The following is a 21,478-nucleotide window of genomic DNA, read 5'->3' as shown; positions in this document are numbered from 1 at the left end:
GAAAGTGTAAAGCCGCAGGTTGCCGACCACTGGACTGTGGGTGATTAGAGCTTGATTGTGTGTGTGTGTGTGTGTGTGTGTGTGTGTGTGTGTTGTGGGGCCACACCTGGAAGTGCTCAGGGGTTACTCCTAGGGCTCTGTGTTCAGGAATCACTCCTGATTGGACTTAGCAGACACTATAGTATGCCAGAAATCAAACCCAGATCAGGAAAGACAAGAGTCCTCCCTGCTCTTCTATTGCTCTGACTCCAGAGCCTGGCCACTTTGTCAGCCCCAGTTGGCTGTCTGCAGAGAGAACAGGGGAAGAAACAAAGGGGACCTACAGATCTGTGCCCAGCAGATTCAGAAGCAGAACTGGCTTTATTAGGTTTTGCTTGTAGTTTCTGTACCATACTCAGCAGTGCTCAAGGTTTACTCCTGACTCTGCACTCTGAGCTCATGTTTCAGCATACATGAGGCTGGATCTGGAGTGATAGCACAACGAAGGGGGCGTTTTCTTTGCACAGGGCTGATACTAGTTTGATCCCTAGAATCCCATATGGTCCCTGAGCACTGCCAGGAGTCTGAATTTGAACCCCAACACCATATAAGGTTCTTCGAGACTAGCAAGAAATAATGCTTGAGCACAGTCAAGAATTAACCCCAACATTTCCACAAAATAAATTAAAATACAGATTTAGACCCCATCCTCTACACCAGGGGTCTCAAACTCAATTTACCTGGGGGCCGCAGGAGGCAAAGTCGGGGTGATCCTTGAGTGCAAAGTTAGTAGTAAGCCTTGAACATTGGGGGGTATGACCCAAACAACTAAAACAAAACAAAACAAAAAAAGATTCCTCTAGGGCAGGGCCACAAAATGTTGTATGGAGGGCCGCAAACGGCCTGCGGGCTGCGAGTTTGAGACCCCTGCTCTACACACAATATCTCTACTGGACCAGGGGCTAGAGTGATAGCTCAGCAAGAAGAGCATTTGCCTTGCAAGCTGTTAATCGGGTATGATTCAGGATACCTATTTGGTCACTTGAGCCTGCCAGGAGTGATTCCAGTACTGAGCAGGAGTAAGCCTCAAGAACTTTGAGGTGTGGCTCAAAACCAAAAAATTAAAAACTAAAAATAAACAATGTCTCTACTGGGTGAGCAGGAGGCCCAGAAATCTGCATTTTTTTTTAAAAAAAGCTCACATGGGGCAGTCAATATGGAAAACAGTTATGGACACTATGGAAATGCCCTGAAAAATTAAAAGTAGGGTCCTGGGGCTGTAATTCAGCAGTCGAGGGAGGCTCTGGGTTCCATCTCTGGCAGCACAAAAAAAAAAAAAAAAAAAAAAAAAGGGGCTGGAGAGATAGCATGGAGGTAAGACGTTTGAATCCCGGGAACCCCATATGGTCCTCCGAGCCTGCCAGGAGAGATTTCAGAACATAGAGCCAGGAGTAACCCCTGACCACTGCCATGTGTGACCCAAAAACGAAAGAAAGAGAAAGAAAGAAAGAAAGAAAGAAAGGAAGGAAGGAAGGAAGGAAGGAAGGAAGGAAGGAAGGAAGGAAGGAAGGAAGGAAGGAAGGAAGGAAGGAAGGAAGGAAGGAAGGAAGGAAGGAAGGAAGGGAGAGGGAAAGAAAGAAAGAAAGAAAGAAAGAAAGACAGACAGACAGACAGACAGAAAGAAAGAAAGAAAGAAAGAAAGAAAGAAAGGAAAGAAGGAAGGAAGGAAGGAGGAAGGAAGGAAGGAGGGAGGAAGGAAGGAGGAAGGAAGGGAGAGAAAGAAAGAAAGAGAGAGAGAAAGAAAGAAAGAAAGAAAGGAAGGAAGGAAGGAAGGAAGGAAGGAAGGAAGGTAGGAAGGAAGGAGGAAGGAAGGAAGAAGGAAGGGAGAGAGAGAAAGAAAGAAAGGAAGGAAGGAAGGAAGGAAGGAAGGTAGGAAGGAAGGAGGAAGGAAGGAAGAAGGAAGGGAGAGAGAGAAAAAGAAAGAAAGAAAGAAAGAAAGAAAGAAAGAAAGAAAGAAAGAGAGAGAGAGAGAGAGAGAAAGAAAGAAAGAAAGAAAGAAAGAAAGAAAGAAAGAAAGAAAGAAAGAAAGAAAGAAAGAAAGAAAGAAAGAAAGAAAGAAAGAAAGAAAGAAAGAAGGAAGGAAGGAAGGAAAGAGAGAGAAAGAGAAAGAAAGAAAGAAAGAAAGAAAGAAAGAAAGAAAGAAAGAAAGAAAGAAAGAAAGAAAGAAAGAAAGAAAGAAAGAAAGAAGAAAGAAAGAAAGAAAGAAAGAAAGAAGGAAGGAAAGAAAGAAAGAAAGAAAGAAGAAAGAAAGAAGGAAGGAAAGAAAGAAAGAAAGAAGAAAGAAGAAAGAAAGAAAGAAAGAAAGAAAGAAAGAAAGAAAGAAAGAAAGAAAAAGAAAAAGAAATAGCACTACCAGACAGAAAGATGACTCAAAAGACTCAATAAGACTCATTAAGATAGATTTCATGTACATCCATGTATAGGAAAATTTTATGACTTCATCTCTCCTGACGGCTGCATAATATACCATTGTATATATGTACCACAGTTTCTTTTTTTTTCTCTTTTGTTTTTTGGTTTTTGGGCCACACCCAGCGGTGCTCAGGGGTTACTCCTGGATGTCTTCTCAGAAATAGCTCCTGGCAGGCACGGGGGACCATATGGGACACCGGGATTCCAACCAACCACCTTTGGTCCTGGATCTGTTGCTTGCAAGGCAAATGCTGCTGTGCTATCTCTCTGGGCCCCGGCAGTGCTCAGGGGTTATTCCTGGCTCCAGGCTCAGGAATTGCTCCTGGCAGTCACTGTGGACCATATGGGATGCCGCGATTTGAACCGATGACCTCCTGCATGAAAGGCAAACACCTTACCTTCATTCTATCTCTCCGGCCCCATACCACAGTTTCTTTAGCCATTCGTCTGTTGAAGGGTTTCTTGGTTGTTTTCAGAGCCTGGCTATTGTGAATAGTGCTGCAATAAATATAGGTGTGAGGAAGGGGTTTTTGTGTTGTATTCTTGTGGTCTTAGGGTATATCCCTAGGAGTGGAATAGCTGGGTCTAATGGGAGCTCAATTTTCAGATTTTGGAGGAATCTCCATATCACTTTCCATAGAGGTTGGGCTAGACAGCATTCCCACCAGCAGTGGATAAGAGTTCCTTTCTCTCCACATCCCCACCAGCACTGATTGTTCTCATTCTTTGTGATGTATGCCAATCTCTGTGGTGTGAGATGGTATCTCATCGATGTTTTGATTTGCATCTCCCTGATAATTAGTGATGAGGAGCATTTTTTCATGTGCCTTTTGGCCATTTGTATTTCTTTTTTATCAAAGTGTCTGTTCATTTTTTCTCCCCATTTTTTGATGGGATTAGAGGAATATATCATGCTGAGTGAAATAAGTCAGAGGGAGAGAGAGAGACACACACACACAGAATAGTCTCACTCATCTATGGGTTTTAAGAAAAATAAAAGTCATTTTTGCAACAATCCTCAGAGACAATGAGAGGAGGGCTGGAACTTCCAGCTCACTCCATAAAGCTCACCACAAAGAGTGGTGAGTGCAGTTAGAGAAATAACTACACTGAGAACTACCATAACCATGTGAATAAATGAGGGAACTGGAAAGCCTGTCTAGAGTACAGGTGGGGGTGGGGTGGGATGGAGGGAGATTTGGGACATTGGTGGTGGGAATGTTGCACTAGTAAAGGGGGTGTTCTTTACATGACTGAAACCTAATCACAATCATATTTGTAATCAAGATGTTTAAATAAGGGGCCGGGCGGTGGCGCTGGAGGTAAGGAGCCTGCCTTGCCTGCGCTAGCCTAGGACGGACCGCGGTTCGATCCCCCGGCGTCCCATATGGTCCCCCAAGAAGCCAGGAGCAACTTCTGAGCGCATAGCCAGGAGTAACCCCTGAGCGTCACAGGGTGTGGCCCAAAAACCAAAAAAAAAAAAAAAAAAAAAAGATGTTTAAATAAAGAAAATAAAGTTAAAAAAAGGTATTCCAAAATACAAAAAAAAAAAAAAAAGGTATTCCCATGGAAAAAAAAAAAAAGAACTGTAAAAAAAAAAAGACTCAATAAGATCCCTCCGCCCCTTGCATTGGGAGTGGCTCTTGAATATCACAGGATGTGGCCCCAAAATCTAAATAAGAAAAGAATGATGCTACAGCTTCCAATAACGATGTCTTTAGGGCACTTATCCAAAAGGAAATGAAAACACTTAACTCCAAACGTGAGGTCAAGCTGATAGCCAAGAAGCTAGACAACCTTGTAGATAATAAACAAGTGACCCAGAAAGAAAGAGGGTATATGGGCGGGAGAGATAGCACAGCAGCGTTTGCCTTGCAAGCAGCCGATCTAGGACCAAAGGTGGTTGGTTCGAATCCCGGTGTCCCATACGGTCCCCCGTGCCTGCCAGGAGCTATTTCTGAGCAGACAGCCAGGAGTAACCCCTGAGCACCGCCGGGTGTGACCCAAAAACCAAAAAAAAAAAAAAAGAAAGAAAGAGGGTATATAAGATATGGTGTCTAATAGCCCTAGTGGGAGAGACTTACTCAGCCACAGATGGAAGCTTGCCACTGACAACACTGCAGATGGCTCCCGAGGGCATGGAGCTAGTGGAATAAGACAGAGGAAGACAGATGCCACTTGCTCACCTTAGAGCTGGCATCAGAAACATTCCAAAGAGAAAGACAAGTCTGAATGCAAGAAGCAGGGACCTGCTTCCAGTACAGCCGAGCAAACTGGTAGAGTTGATGCCAGACAGACAGATGCTACTGTAAAGACACTGAAACACATTGCTAAGAGATCTCAAATGTTCTTATCACAGGAAACAAACATTTTCTCTCTTTCTTTTTTGGGGGGTAAGGGTACATTTAACCAGGACTCACTCTTGGCTCTGTGCTCAGGGAACTACATATTGGTACCAGACATTGCATCCAGGTGGTCCTCATGTAAGGCAAAATGCCCTATCCATGATGCTATTACTCCAGCCCCTCTGCAATTTTGAGGGAGGCTCCCAAGCAGTGCTCAGGGAATCTGGTGACCATTCCCAGTAATTCTTTGCTATCAGGGTCAGATATCATGATGGTTGGGGTCCAGAAGTACCGGAGACAAAGGTGAAAAATCCTAGAGTCCACATGGGATGGGTGCTAACCAGAATGCCAGTACCATCATTTCAGAGGGATGTGTCGAGCAAGCCATGTGGGACACAAGGGGATGAAAACTCAGTTCTATGTCACTGCCATCCATCTCTCCTTTATTTTGTTTTCTTTTTTTTGGGGGGGGGGGTTGGGGCCATGTTCAGTGATGCTCCGTGGTGGGTATTATTGGCAAAGCCTGTGCTCAGTCCTCTGAGCTATGTCTCTTGTTCTGGGGCCCTGCTTGGGTTGACAGAATATTTTCTGCAGACAAGAGCAGCTGAGATGAAGGTTGAAACCCTGACTGTCCTCTGGCCCACGAAGGAGAATCAGACTCTGGGTGGGCTGATGAGGCCAGTTCCAGTTCTAGTTCCATCTCTAACTCCGGTTCCGATTCTAGTTCCAATTCTAGTTCTGGTTCTGGGTGCAGGACTGGCCATGTGAGTCTGAAAACACTGAGAACTTCTCCCCCATCACAGTTTTGGAGCTCAGGACCTCATCCTTTATCTCCCTCCTCGACTCTCCTCCTCCCTCTCCACTCCTGATCTCTCCTCCCCACCCCTGCTAGCCTTTCACCATCTCCCAATGGTGAGTGCCTCTGAATAAACAAGGGGAGCCCCTCTTCTTTTAGAGTCCCCCTTTCTCCATGCCTAGTTCTGCTCAGGAACAGACCTGCCAGGAGTCAACAGCTCAAGGACCATGTTTCGCTGTCATATCAGTTGACATTTTGTTTTCAAAGTCATTTTGAAAACATTTTATTTGCAAAGTCATTTGTCCCAAAGACTTCCCGGATCTTCCTTTTTGTTCCTTTCTTCCATTCTTTCCTCCTGGGAGTCCTCCCAAGGGATGCTAAGTGGGCAGAGAAGGTACATATCACTGTGATATTTTCAGATGCCTATCAACATCTGAGAATTTGAGGTTTCTTGGGCCCTCATGTGGTATCCAGTCCATACACCACAGTGCTGGGAGTAACCAGGGCTATAGTTGAACACAATTAGGGACCAGTTGGTCCCAAAGGTCTAGATTTGGCCTGTGCCTCACTACTGTGCTTTCTCCATCCCCCAAGACCGTGTTTTACAGCTTAATTTCTTTATTAAAAAGGGGGGTGAAGTCACTTCCCAGAATTGTAGGCAAAGCCCTTTCCAGAAATCCCTCGGGAACCCATAAACATTCTTCCCCAGAAAATTGGGTCCATAGGTCCCTCCACTAAGGTCCAGACCCCCATCCTCAGCCCTGACACAGGCAAGCATCCAAGAGGAATTTTACTGATTACACATGGGTAAACTGGATTCATTTCCTGGAATGTGGAGTCAACCCAGTCAGAGACAGATCCCCACCAAAAACAAATAAATAAATAAATAAATAAATAAATAAATAAATAAATAAATAAATAAAATGCCTTGCACATGGCCAATCCAGGACAGAGACAGATTTCCCAGTTTCCTCCCCTCATCCATCACCCAAGCCAGCCCAGTTTCACAAAGGCAGACAAAGCCTTTGATTTCGACATTTTCTCACTCCAGGGGGATTATCCTACAGTCGTTTTCGTTGGAAAGCTCATTTCTTCTCTGCCTAATTCCTAAATCCATGGGGGCTGGTGAGGTGTTTGCTCTGAGGGGGTTCTGTAAGCAGGACCCCACCAACTCTACAGTGTCCTATAAGCACTCATTTTATATTTGATTGTTATTTATTTTTTGGTTTTTGAACCACACCCAGTGATGCTCAGGGGTTACTCCTGGCTATGTGCTCAGAAATCGCTCCTGGCTTGAGTGACCATATGGGACGCAGGGGATGAAACCAAGGTTCGGTTCTGGGTCAGCCGATTGCAAGGCAAGTGTCCTACAACTGCGCTACCGCTCCAGTCCCTATGTTTGATTTTTAGATTACAATCAGGGATGCTCAGGGTTTACTCCTGACTTTGTGTGCAAGTATCACTCTCGGTGATAGTAGGAGGACCCTAGGGGTACAGAAGATATATCCAAGATCGACTATGGGCAAGGCAGTGGCTCTCCCCTCCGTACTCTTGCTCCAGACCGGAGACCCCTTTCTGGGGAACCCCCACATCACTTGGGTTTGCACTGTGGTATGTGGGCAGTGGTTGTCTCTATACCAGGGACTATGTGAGCCTTGAGACTGGCCTCGGCTTTATGCACTCCTGGGCTTCTGGAAACTGTCAACCCTGAAAAACAGGGCTGTGTCTGATCTCTCCAGCCCTTGGCTTTGAAATCCTTCCATCCAAGTCACTGGAGGCTGCGAGCCTCGGGCCCTTCTTCAGGTGAGTACGAGGAGTGCAGAGACAGGCTTGGCTTTAAGCCTTGGGTCTGCCCCTGCCCAGCTACAGTGTGGCCTGGAGCAAACCATAGCCCTCTCAGAACCATATCGTGAGCCCAACCATGGCTCCCTCAGAACCCAATCACTGCCTTATTATCCAATCGTCTGTTTCATTTTTCTCCTGATCAGGACTCCAGTGAGAGATGTAGCAGATGCAAAGGAGCTGAATTGCATCGTCCATTCTGAGGGCTAGCACCAAGCCATGCACTTGTCTGTCCTTGGGCTGGCTGGCACTGAGGTAGATCTTATACCATGGACCCGCCTGTTGGTGGCTGCAAATCACTGTCTGGGTAAAAGACGTGAAGGGTGTGTGTGTGTGTGTGTGTGTGTGTGTGTGTGTGTGTGTGTGTGTGTGTGTGTGTGTGTGTGTGTGTTTACATATTATGAGGTTACCCCTCCCCCAATGCCCTAGGTTAACATCACCTGGGTGGTCAGATCCACCCACACCTAGGAGAGGTCTGCGATTTGGAATAAAGTATAAAAGATGCTGACTGCCACTCAGTGGGTGGCTCTTGTATCCTGGGCACTATTTCCTTTGAGGTGCAGAAGCTTCTCAGCTTAATATATTCCCATCTGTTAATCTCTGCTTTCACTTGTTTGGAGAGTGCAGTTTCCTTCTTGAAGATCTTGTAATGTCCTGGAGTGTTTTGCCTATGTGCTGTTCTATATATCTTATGGTTTTGGGGCTGATATCGAGGTCTTTAATCCATTTGGATTTTACCTTCGTACATGATGTTAGCTGGGGGTCTAAGTTCAATTTTTTGCAAGTGGCTATCCAATTGTGCCAACACCACTTGTTGAAGAGGCTTTCCTTGCTCCATTTAGGATTTCCTCCTCCTTTATCAAAAATTAGGTGGTTGTATGTCTGGGGAACATTTTCTGAGTATTCAAGCCTATTCCACTGATCTGAGGACCTATCCTTATTCCAATACCATGCTGTTTTGATAACTGTTGCTTTGTAGTACAGTTTAAAGTTGGGGAAAGTAATTCCTCCCATATTCTTTTTCCCAATGATTGCTTTAGCTATTCGAGGGTGTTTATTGTTCCAAATGAATTTCAAAAGTGTCTGATCCACTTCTTTGAAGAATGTCATGGGTATCTTTAAAGGGATGGCATTAAATCTGTATAATGCCTTGGGGAGTATTGCCATTTTGATGATGTATTCACCCAATACCCATCAGATAAGGGGCTAATCTCCAAAATATACAAGGCACTGACAGAACTTTACAAGAAAAAAACATCTAATCCCATCAAAAAATGGGGAGAAGAAATGAACAGACACTTTGACAAAGAAGAAATACATATGGCCAAAAGACACATGAAAAAATGTTCCACATCACTAATCATCAGGGAGATGCAAATCAAAACAACGATGAGATACCACCTCACACCCCAGAGAATGGCACACATCACAAAGAATGAGAATAAACAGTGTTGGCGGGGATGTGGAGAGAAAGGAACTCTTATCCACTGCTGGTGGGAATGCCGTCTAGTTCAACCTTTATGGAAAGCGATATGGAGATTCCTCCAAAAATTGGAAATCGAGCTCCCATACGATCCAGCTATACCACTCCTAGGAATATACCCTAGGAACACAAAAATACAATACAAAAACCCCTTCCTTACACCTATATTCATTGCAGCACTATTTACCATAACAAGACTCTGGAAACAACCAAGATGCCCTTCAACAGACGAATGGCTAAAGAATCTGTGGTACATATACACAATGGAATATTATGCAGCTGTCAGGAGAGATGAAGTCATGAAATTTTCCTATACATGGATGTACACGGAATCTATTATGCTGAGTGAAATAAGTCAGAGAGAGAGAGAAAAACGCAGAATGGTCTCACTCATCTATGGGTTTTAAGAAAAATGAAAGACACCCTTATAATAATAATTTTCAGACACAAAAGAGAAAAGAGCTGGAAGTTCCAGCTCACCTCAGGAAGCTCACCACAAAGAGTGATGAGTTTAGTTAGGGAAATAACTACATTTTGAACTGTCCTAATAATGAGAATGTATGAGGAAAATGGAGAGCCTGTCTAGAGTACAGGCGGGGGTCGGGTGGGGCGAAGGGAGACTTGGGACATTGGTGATGGGAATGTTGCACTGGTGATGGGTGGTGTTCTTTACATGACTGAAACCCAAACACAATCATGTATGTAATTAAGGTGTTTAAATAAATTTAAAAAAAAAGAAAAAAATACCATTATAAAAAAAAAAATAAAGGCACCTGTTGAACATTGTTAAAAAAAAAAAAAAAGATGCTGACTGGAGGAGGGGAAAAAAGGCAAGGAAGCAAGGAAGCATGGAGAACAGCTGAAAGGGAGACAGCCAGAGAGAGCCAGAGAAGAAGCTGCTTGGAAAATTATTCACACACATACACACATATAATCAGAAAAGGTTTTAGAAAAGTTCTCCACATTACCATAAGCTCAGATTTGCTGGCCAAAAACCCAACCCACTTCCTGGACCTTGGAAAACTAAAGAGAAAAGGCCTTGTTTTATTCCTATCCAATCAGGCCTTTTTTTTTTTTTGGTCACACCTGGCAGTCCTCAGGAGTTACTCCTGACTCTGTGCTCAGAAGTTGCTCCTGGAAAACTCAGAGAACCATATGGAATGCCAGGATTCAAACCAGGGTACATCCTGTGTTAGCCGCATGCAAGGCAAACACCTTACCACTGTGCTCTCTCACTCCAGCCCTTCAATCAAACCTTTTATTTGAGGGAAAAAGTCACACCTGGAAAGGTGGAACATCTGGATTTTCAGCCCTATCCAAGGCACTACATTCAAAGATACAATGAGAAACAATGCGTGAAGATTGAGGTAGATACAGAAAATCCCATAATTCCACACATGTGAGCCTGGGAGTGACCAGGAGGCTGTGGGGCACCCACAGACTGGAATAGAATGAAGCTACGACAAGAGCAATTTGACAGCAGCCAGAGAATCTTCCAGAAAGAGAGCTGGGGTGCATGCAGCAAGACCCTGTGAGAAGTGGATGCTGCTTGATCCAAGGGCAAGGAGGAAAGAATAGGAGGAGCCAAGATGGGAGCAGTCTAGAGGCCAGGAGTCTTGCAGATATACCCCACATTGGCCCCGAGGTCACTCCAAGATCAACATGAGAATGTGTGAGGACACCAGGGGTGCAAATGACAAGTCCTCAGAGTTTGTCCTCCTGCTCTGGGGCTTTAGGAAGGTTTCTCTGGGCCGGCCCAAAGGACTGAGTACTCAGTACTACGGGGTCCCCCTGAAGCACAGCTGTTAGGAGGGACCCCTAGAATACTGAGCTGGGAGTAGCACCCAAGCATTGCCAGGTGTGCCCCCCACCCCAACTAAAAACAAATCTAGCTGGAATGACAACACAGTGGGTATGGTGCTTGCTTTGCATATGGCCAAACAAGGTTCCATCTCTGGTACCCCATAAGGTCCCCTGAGTACAGAGCCAGAAATAAGTCCTGGGTATTGCCTGGTTTGGTCAAAACAATAACAAGGCCCAGAGAGATAGCACAGCGGCCTTGCAAGCAGCCGATCCAGGACCAAAGGTGGATGGTTCGAATCCCGGTGTCCCATATGGTCCCCCGTGCCTGCCAGGAGCTATTTCTGAGCAGACAGCCAAGAGTAACCCCTGAGCACCGCCGGGTGTGGCCCAAAAACAAACAAAAACAAAACAAAACAAAACAACAAAACAAAACAACAACAAATTAATAGAATAAAGAAAAACTGGTCGGGGCCGGGTGGTGCCTGCCTTGCCTGCGCTAGCCTTGGACGAACCGCAGTTCGATCCCCCGGCATCCCATATGGTCCCCCAAGGTAGGAGTGACTTCTGAGCGCATAGCCAGGAGTAACCCCTGAGCGTCACCGGGTGTGGCCCAAAAACCAAAAAAAAAAAAAGAAAAAGAAAAACTGGCCTTACCCCCAATTTGAAGAATATTCTTTTTTTTCTTTTTTGGGCCACACCCTGTGACGTTCAGGGATTACTCCCGGCTATGTGCTCAGAAATTGCTCCTGGCTTGGGGGACCATATAGGACACTGGGGGATCGAACCGAGGTCCGTCCTAGGTCAGTGTGTGCAAAGTAAACACCCTGACACTTGCGCCACCGCTCCAGCGCAATATTCTTAAGAATATTCTTAAGTAACAGGTTCTTGCCTAGTTCACCTTTGCTCCACTGAGTCCATCCACAACCCCCGGTGGAAAGAACCACACCCGTCTGCAGGGCCTCTGAATCTTCAAGGAGGCAGTATGCCCAGAGCGCCACACCCTGCAGCTGTGCTGCATGAATGAGTCGGGATGGGTGGGTGAAGGGACTCACTGCCCAGGAAGGTGGGCAGACAGATGAGGGGGTGACATAGGGAGGAGGAGGGCCCCAAGCAGCCGCTGTGGTGGGGTCTCTGCAGACTTTGATCCCAGCAGCAGAATATGAGGGAGTAACATCCAATGGTAAAGCCCAGCTATGTCCCCCTGTGCTCACTGCTCCCACCATGTTCATTCCATCTTCTGTCCCAAGGTCCATCACCCACTGTTCCCACTGCCCAGGATCCTCAGCACTCAATTTCTATCAGTCATGGTTCCTACCACCTAGGGTTCCTTTGACCCATGGTTTTCACCACCCGGATTCCCACCACCCACTGTTCCCACCACCCATGGTTCCTTTCTGGCCGCCCATGCACAGAGCAGATGCTAGACTTAGCCAGAGGCAGTTAGGGAGCCAGGCTCTCAGTGGCTGCAGTTGGTCCAAGTCCTGGGATGGGATGAGCCCCAGCTGCCCACAGAGGCAGTCTGTAAAGTGAGGGTCTTTGGGGGGCACAACCAGTGGTTCCAGTGATGAATCCATGGTTCCTTACAGGGAACCCAAACCCTTTCTTAATGTACTCCTTTCTTTTTTTTTTTTTTTTTTTTGTGGTTTTTGGGTCACACCCGGCAGTGCTCAGGGATTATTCCTGGCTCCAGGTTCAGAAATTGTTCCTGGCAGGCACGGGGGACCATATGGGACGCCGGGATTCGAACCGATGACCTCCTGCATGAAAGGCAAACGCCTTACCTCCATGCTATCTCTCCGGCCCCAATGTACTCCTTTCTTAACTTACTCCTCTTCTTTCTCTTTCTCCCTCTCTCTACCACCCCTGTTTTCTTTTTCTTTTTAATTTTGAATCTCTGTGAGTTACACAATGACAAGATTGTTCATGACTGAATCTCAGCCTATAATGTTCAACCACCTCATCAATGCAGATTTTCCACCACCAGTATCCCCAGATTGCTTCCTGTCCTCCCTCTGGCCTACTCTGCCCAATCTCATGACAGACATTTCTGTCTCTGTCTCTGTCTCTGTCTCTGTCTCTGTCTTCTCTCTCTCTCTCTCTCTCTCTCTCTCTCTCTCTCTCTCTCTCTCTCTCTCTCTCTCTCTCACACACACACACACACACACACACTTCTTTTTCCTTCTAGACACTGTGGTTTGCATTGTTCCTGAAGGGGCATCATACCACTTTACTTCTTTTCAGTACCCAGTTCTTGTCCAAAGTGATCATTTCCAACTATCATTGCCATAGTGGTTCCTTCTCTGCCCTCATTGTACTTCCCCACTCTTTGTGACAAGCTTCCCACCATAAACCAGTCTTTCTAGCCCTCATCTCTATTGTCTTTGAATATTATTACCACACTATCTTTACATATATAAGCATATATATCCCATAACTGAGTGCTATCATTCTATGTCTATCTCTCTCCCTCTAACTCATTTTGCTCACTTTGTACTCTTCATACCCATGCTGATATTTTCTGTCCCCTCCTCCCATTCAAATTATTGTCTCTATGCCTGTTTTCAGGAGAAATGAACCCAGGACCCAAGAGATAGGGTGAAAAAGGCTTTGTCAGGAAGAGATTTACATGGGGGTGATACTTGAGTTAGCTCAGCTGCCCTAATGAAACCCACAGAAGTGGCAGCTTACAGGACTGGTCTGGGGCCAGACAGATGGCTCTGGTGGGCTGAACACAGGTTTTGCAGGAACCCTGGTTCCATCCCTGGCCCCAAGCATCACTAGGAGTGACTCTTGAGCACCAATCCCAGAGTGACTCCGGAGTGTTTCCAGATGTGGCCTCCAACAAAACAATTTAATTTTTTTTGAGGGCCCCACCTGGCACCGCTCGAGTTTTTCTCCTGGCTCTGTCCTCAGGGATCTGGCACTCCTGGCAGAATCAGACAGAATCCTGGCAGGCTCAGGCGACCATATGGGATGCAGGCGATTGAACCTGGCTCACATGCAAGACCAGTGACCTATCTTCAGTATTATCTCTCGGGCCCCAAACCAAACCAATAAACAAAATTAAGCAAAAATAGATAAGAATGGACCTGGATCTTCTCACATTTCCATGGCAGGACTTGGCTGTGGCTTCTTTACTTTGGGTTTGTTGTTGTTTTATTTGTTTGTTTGTTTGTTTGTTTTTGTGCCATACCTGGCAGCACTCAGGGGTTACTCCTGGCTCTGCACTCAGAAATCACTCCTGGCAGGCTCAGGGAACCATATGGGATGCTGGGGATCGAATCCAGGTCGGGCACTTGCAAAGCATATGCCCTACCCACTGTGCTGTCACTCCAGCCCTATCGAGCATGGTTTCTCCAGAGACCTTGCCCTTTGGTGCTCAGTCATCACCAGCTTCTTGTTTTCTGAGTTCATCAGGCTTTTTCTTTTTTCTTTTTTTTTTTTTTTTTTTTTGTTTTTTGGGCCACACCCGGTAATGCTCAGGGGTTACTCCTGGCTATGTGCTCAGAAGTTGCTCCTGGCTTGGGGGGACCATATGGGACACCGGGGGATCGAACCGCAGTCCGTCCAAGGCTAGCGCAGGCAAGGCAGGCACCTTACCTTTAGCGCCACCGCCCGGCCCCGTCAGGCTTTTTCTTAGCACTTACTCCCTGTGCCTCCTCCTCTCTGCTGCCCAGCAGTCCCTCCTGAATCGGCCCCCCTCCTTGTGACCTCATTGGATTTCAATGACCTCTTCCAAGGTTCCGTCTTCAAATATAGACACCTAGGGGTGCCCCATTAAGACCCCAGTTACCTGTGGCTGGTGAATCGAGAGAGGCAAGACAGACTGTCAGCACCCACCCAGATCTTGGAGCAACAGAACACTGGTTCATTTAGTTCTAGAAGTGTTGTTCAACATAAAATTCAGGACCTAGTCCAGACTTTGGACTTGGGGTTCTAGAATGTCACAGAGATAGGGGAGTGGGGGAATCCTAGTCTTAGGACTGGGGGCAAAGGCTCTGTGAGAAGGAGCTGGTCCACAATGTGGACCATATGTCTTTAGAAAATACTCAAAGGGGGGCCGGAGAGATAGCATGGAGGTAGGGCGTTTGCCTTGCATGCAGAAGAACAGTGGTTCGAATCCCGGCATCCCATATAGTCCCCCAGGAGTGATTTCTGAGTGTAGAGTGTAGCCTGCCAGGAGTGATTTCTGAGTGTAGAGCTAGGAGGAACCCCTGAGCGCTGCCAGGTGTGACCCCCCCTCCAAAATGCTTAAAGGTCCAGAGCGATAGTACAGCAGATAGGACATTTGACTTGCACTCAGCCAATCCAAGTTTGATCCCCCACTTCCATATGATCCCCCAAATACAGCCAGGAGTAATTCCTGAGTGCAGAGCCAGGAGTAAGCCTTGAGCACTACTGGGTATGGCTCCAAAACAACAACAACATCAAAGACAAGGCAAGCTGTAGGACAGCTAGATGAAAGTTTCCCAATAATCTGTTCAAGGTGCAAGTATGCCAATCCCCCAAGTTCAGGTTCACCAAAAACCTCAGAATGGGACCCAAGTAGGAAATAGAAATTTGGAGATAAACCTCTTTAAGTTAGGAGGAGATCTCCATTTGAGGTCCTGGAGGCATTCCAGATCCCAGGGCTGTAAGAGTAAAGGTAGCATCAGCTGGTGTATCTGGGAGTTGAAAGGAGTTCGGGGCGTGTGGCAGGCTCTGTTCAGTTGGGAGCAGCAAAGTTTGAAAGCAGAAACCATGCAAACAAGCTAGGACTGACAACCATGAGATGAGAGACATTGTAGAGCAAAGGAGGGAGAGGTAGGAAGGAACAGTGAAAAGGCCACAGCTCTGACCAAACATATCCTGAGGTAATTACTGACTTTTTTTTTAAGTTTTTGGGACACAGCCAATGATGCTCAGAGATTCTCCTGACTCTACATTCAGAAATTATGCCTGGTAGTGTTCAGGAAACTATATAAAAAGCCGGGGAATTGACCCCAATTTGGATGTGTGCAAGACAAGTGCCCTCTTCACTGTACTAGGGCTCTAGCTCCACTTATTTGCTTTTTTGTTTTTGTTTTTGGGACACACCTGATGGAACTCAGGGCTTAATCCTGGTAGGGCTTGAAGGACCATGTGGGTCCTGGTATGCTGGGATATTGGTAATTGAACCCGGGATGGCCGTGTACAACCCAAGTACCCTCTCCGTTATTCTATTGCTTCAGTCCCTACTTGCTTGGTGCAACTCAATGTATCACCTTCCCTTTATAAAATACTCACACAGAGAAGTATGTATCTCCCAACTTTACAACTCAACAAATTTTCTCGGGACAAAACTTGCATCAACACCCAGACCAAGAACAGAACCAGCCTCCTAAGGTGCCCTGGGCCTGACTTCTAGCCAGCAGCTCTCAAAGGAAAATTGCTGTCCCCATTGGTCTCACTACAAGCTGACTTGCTTAGTACTTCATTGATTAGATTGTGACATCTCTATAGATCTTTCCCTTCCAGCTTCATTCCCTCTATATCCATTCCCGAGAAGCAGTAAGATGGTTTGAAGCAACTCCAGTTATTTCTTCTTCTTCTTCTTCTTCTTCTTCTTCTTCTTCTTCTTCTTCTTCTTCTTCTTCTTCTTCTTCTTCTTCTTCTTCTTCTTCTTCTTTCTTCTTCTCCTTCTCCTCTCCTTCTCCTTCTCCTCTTCTCCTTCTCTTCTCCTTCTTCTTCTTCTTCTTCTTCTTCTTCTTCTTCTTCTTCTTCTTCTTCTTCTTCTTCTTCTTCTTCTTCTTCTTCTTCTTCTTCTTCTTCTTCTTCTTCTCCTTCTCCTTCTCCTTCTCCTTCTCCTTCTCCTTCTCCTTCTTCTTCTTCTTCTTCTTCTTCTTCTTCTTCTTCTTCTTCTTCTTCTTCTTCTTCTTCTTCTTCTTCTTCTTCTTCTTCTTCTTCTTCTTCTTCTTCTTTTGGTTATTGGGTCATACCCGGTGGCATTCAGGGATTACTCCTGGCTCTGCACTCAGAAATTGCCCCTGGCAGACACGGGGGACCATATAGGATGCTGGGATTTCACCCATCCTGGATCAACTGTGTGCAAGGCAAACGCCCTACCACTGTGCTATCTCTAGCCCACAACTCCAGTTCTTATTGTGTGGTATGGCCTGGTGTCAAGACCCCACCATTTACTTTCATTCTTCTGTGGCTGAAAACTTGAGTCATTTCCAGTTTGGGGCTATTCCATACAATGTCTGCGGGTAAACGTCAGGGCCCTTTCTGATGGGATTAGACCCGAGAGTGGAGTTGCTGAGTGGCAGGGAAAGTGTTAAACTGCTTTGAGGAAATAGATATTTTCCACCCCACCTTTCTTGACAATTCCCAGGCCCCCACATTCTTAAGAACATTTTCTCTTCCGTCTGTTCCATTGTCATTCTTCTGGCACTTTGGGGAATAGTATTGCGGTGTGGTTTAAGTTTGCATTTCTCCCATGACTAATACAGTCAAGCTCCTTTTCAGAGATGTCTTATTCATCATTCATCATTAGTTATTAATAATTCATCATCACTATTGTCTTGTCTCTCTTTTTGTGGGGTGGCATCAAATTATAGTAGTTTTTGGGTGGTTTTTTTTTTGTTTGTTTGTTTGTTTGGTCACACCAGGCAGTACTCAGGGGTTACTCCTGGTTCTACACTCAGAAATCGCTCCTGGCAGGCATGGGGGACCATATGAGACCATATGGGATGCCTGGATTTGAACCATGTCCTTCTTCATGAAAGGCCTTATCTCCATGCTATCTCTCCAGCCCCCAAATTATAGTAGTTTTGATTCCTGTCTCTGTGTGCATCCCCATTGGATTGATTTCATACTTTTAAGCAATGCCAGAAATGAACATGTGCTTTGCCACAAGACTACCTGCTCAGCCCTGTTGTATGAATGAAGGTTCCATAAAAACGACCACAAACAACAAGCTGTGAGGCCAGAAATCCTCCAGGAAGGGAGGTCTGGGCACTCTTTGGCATTCCCAAGCTGATGGCTGCATTCATCTCAACCTGTCATCTCCTCCCTGGGCCTCCCTCCTCGGGTATTTGCCTCCTCCTCAACTCTTAAGGGAACTCAGTGGAAAGCTAGAACCTTCTCTTTCCTGTTGACTCACACTCCCCTGTCCTCCACCTTCACTGCCCACAGCAAATGTGGGGGGTAAGGAGGTTCCCTCAGCTCTGGCAGTGCTCAGATGCCAATACAATCTCCCACAATCTAACTCCATTTGGATCCTCTCTACCAGGACTGTCCCCCTCCCTCCCCTCGACTGTCCCCCCACTGTCAGTATCTCAAGCCTCAGGGGTTACCTGAGCATTCTGACAGTTGCCACCCAGAGACTGGACAGGACCACACTTAGAGAACTGTGGAGAAAGTGGGGGTGGAGGGGCCAGAGACATAGCACATCAGTGTTTGCCTTCAAGCAGCTGACCCAGGACCTAAGGTGGTTGGTTCGAATCCCAGTGTCCCATATGGCCCCCCATGCCTGCCAGGGGCTATTTCTGAGCAGATAGCCAGGAATAACCTCTGAGCAGGCCAAAACCCTCCCCCAAACCCCCCCAAAAGAAAGTGGGGGTGTCTAGAGGGTGGTATTGGGGGAATGGGCGTGGTTATCAGGTAAGTGTTGGGGAGTAGGTGTGGTTAGCAGGTGGGTGTTGGGAGAGTGGGTGTAGCTAGAGGGTGGGGGGGAACTAGTCTTCTTCCACACTTGTATGTAGGTCCTGGGGGGCCCTGTCCCTACTGGATGCCACCTCCCCCAGAGTGCTAAGAACTCCCTTGGTTCTTGGAGGACTTTTAGGGAGCATTCTAAAAGGATGATGAAATAAATCATCTACAGTGGGGGAATGATTCAACGGTGACCCCACCCCCAGGCTGTAGGGGACCCTGAAAGTTTTGACAGTTTTCCAAGCAGCTGCCCCCATCCTAGGTCTGTTTCTCAGCTTCCTCAAAGTCAAACATAATGCTTGAAAGGGACTTGGACTCCATCCTTTTTTTTTTTTTTTTCTTTTTTTGGTTTTTGGGCCACACCCGGTATTGCTCAGGGATTACTCCTGGCTGTCTGCTCAGAAATAGCTCCTGGCAGGCACGGGGGACCATATGGGACACCGGGATTCGAACCAACCACCTTTGGTCCTGGATTGGCTGCTTGCAAGGCAAATGCCGCTGTGCTATCTCTCCAGGCCCTGGACTCCATCCTTATTGCCAGGTTTCACTTCAGGGACTGAGGCAGGGGACAGTCATAATCCTGGGGTTCCTGGCATGTGTCAGACCTGGTTTGATCACCATGTGGCCTATGGGCATACCCCTGGGTGGTCCTGGTGGTCCTTCACCAGCACCCCAAGTCTCAGGAGAGCTGCCAGGTCAGGCCTGACAAAGAACCATGCTCATTGAATTGAGTATCACAGAGAATGACCCATTACCCTGAGCACTGCTTCAGAGGCTCCCCAGAATAATAATTGACAATATGGGGCCAGGGAGAAATATGGAGGTCAGACATTTGCCTTGCATGCAGAAGGATGGTGGTTCGAATCCTATCATCCCATATGATCCCCTAGCCTGAGAGGAGCAATTTCTTTTTTCTTTTTTTTTTTGGGGTGGGGGGTTGGGTCACATCCAGCAGCACTCAGGGGTTACTCCTGGCTCTATGCTCAAAAATCGCTCCTGGCAGGCTCAGGGGATCATATGGGATGCCAGGATTTGAACCACCGACCTTTTGCATGCAAGGCAAACGCCTCCTTACCTCCATGCAATTTCTGAGCATAGAGCCAGGAGTAATCCCTGAGCACTGCCGGGTGCGACCCAAAATCCAATAATAATAATAATAATAATAATAATAATAATAATAATAATAATAAAGAACTGACAATACAAAGACCTAAACTATAACAAAAGTAGCTTTGTTTGTTTCTTTGTTTTTATTTTGGAGCCACACTCAAAATCCCAGAGGCACTCTGGGGTTACTTCTGGCTCTTTGCTCAGAAATCACTCCTGGCAGCCTCTGAGAACCATATGCTTGTGATGCCAGGACTGAACCCCGGTCAGCCTTTTGCAAGGCAAATGCCCTACCTGCTCTGCTATGGCTCTAGCCCCCAAGCCTTTCTTTTTTTTCTTTTTTTTAAATTTCTTTTGGGAGGGTCACACCCACAGTGCTCAGGGGTTACTCCTGGCTCTACACTCAGAAATTGCTCCTTGCGGGCACGGAGAGATATCACAGCAGCGTTTGTCTTGCAAGCAGCCGATCCAGGACCAAAGGTGGTTGGTTTGAATCCCGGTGTCCCATATGGTCCCCCGTGCCTGCCAGGAGCTATTTCTGAGCAGACAGCCAGGAGTAACCCCTGAGCACTGCCGGGTGTGACCCAAAAACCAAAAAAAAGAAAAAAGAAAAAGAAATTGCTCCTTGCAGGTTCAGGGATCCATAGGGGATGCCGGGATTCGAACCACCAACCTTCTGCATGCAAGGCAAACACCTTACCTCCGTGCTACCTCTCCAGCCCATCTTTTGATAGTTCTCTCCCCATATCACAATGTTGTGAGTGCCTGACCTTATCTACTGTGGACACCTCTTCACAGGAATAGTGGTAAAGACCCTATTTTCTGAAGCTCTAGTTTATCGTGAGTTTTGGGGGACAATATCACAATATAGAGCGTTGTGAATCTCTCCCACTCTGTTGGTTTCTAAGTTCAGTGTCTATTGGCATCTTCCAATGAAGAGAAGCTCCAAGTACAAATGGGGGCCTAATTATTAAGGAGGGGGCGGCAAGTGCGGGTGGTTTCAGTATAACCAGAAGGATAGTGTAGAGGATGCTGAAAGCAGCAGGGAGTTTCGCAGCTGAAAGTTGTTCCTCTCAGCTCTACTAAGAACAACCCCTGAGCATGGAAGCAGAAGCCCCACAGTTGGGGCTAAATGCAAACCAACTAGAGATATGTGAATAAATACATTAAATAAACACTCCACTTCCTCACCCTCTCTCCACACTCTCTTATGAATTTCCCTCCCATTGACTCTTATCAATGTCTCAGAAACTAAATTAAAAATTAACACATGCTGGAGGGCCCAGAGTTGTGGCACAAGGGATAAGGCGTCTGCCTTGCTTATGCTAGCCTAGGATGAACCGTGGTTCGGTCCCCCAGCATCCCATATGGTCCCCCAAGCCAGGAGCAATTGCTGAGTGCATAGCCAGGAGTAATCCCTGAGTGTCACTAGGTGTGGTCCAAAAACCAAAAAAAAAATTTTGTTTTTTAAAAGAAATAAAACATCTGGGGGACAGAGTGATAACACGGCAGGCACGGTGTTTGCCTTGCCTGTAGCCAACCTGGGTTAAATTCCCACTATCCCATATGGATCCCTTAACTTGCCAGAGTGAGTTCTGAGCACAGAGCAGGAGTAACTCCTAAGCACTGCTGGGTTCCCCCCCAACCCCAAAGACAAAACTAAAACAACTTTGTGTGTATGTTTGTGTGTGTGTGTGTGTGTGTGTGTGTGTGTGTGTGTGTGTGTGTGTGTGTAGGAAGGCCCACTCAGTGATGCTCAGGGGTTGCTCCTGGCTCTGTACTCAGGTATCCAACCTGGTAGATCACTTACCATTGCTATGCAGTGACACAGTGCAGACCAAGCTGGGAATCAAACCCAGAATTCCCACATACAAAGCTTGTGCTTTCTTTCTGACCCAATTCTTTCTTTTCCAAGTGCCAGGCCATGGTGATATTGTCTTAGTCCTAAGACCCCTGTACCAGAAGAAACAGTTCCCCCAC

This window comes from Suncus etruscus, chromosome 15 (assembly GCF_024139225.1).
Source record: "Suncus etruscus isolate mSunEtr1 chromosome 15, mSunEtr1.pri.cur, whole genome shotgun sequence".
Classification (NCBI taxonomy): domain Eukaryota; kingdom Metazoa; phylum Chordata; class Mammalia; order Eulipotyphla; family Soricidae; genus Suncus; species Suncus etruscus.
The sequence above is the reverse complement of the archived record's forward strand: the minus strand, read 5'-3'. Positions refer to the sequence as shown.